The following is a 202-nucleotide window of genomic DNA, read 5'->3' as shown; positions in this document are numbered from 1 at the left end:
TGATTTGGCACTTTTTTATCTATAAAGGGTTGCTTTATTCAAGTCTTTATATCTTACTGGTCTCGTTACTTTTAGTGCTCCCTTTATTTTCTTTATATAAAATGATGTTTTAGATAGAATGTTATCACAGACAACTAATACTATTTTTTTAGCAATAAAGGAAATTCACCTCTATACCTTCTAGATAACAAGAGAATAACAT

This window comes from Penaeus monodon, chromosome 29 (assembly GCF_015228065.2).
Source record: "Penaeus monodon isolate SGIC_2016 chromosome 29, NSTDA_Pmon_1, whole genome shotgun sequence".
Classification (NCBI taxonomy): Eukaryota; Metazoa; Arthropoda; class Malacostraca; order Decapoda; family Penaeidae; genus Penaeus; species Penaeus monodon.
This window is presented reverse-complemented; position numbering follows the sequence as displayed.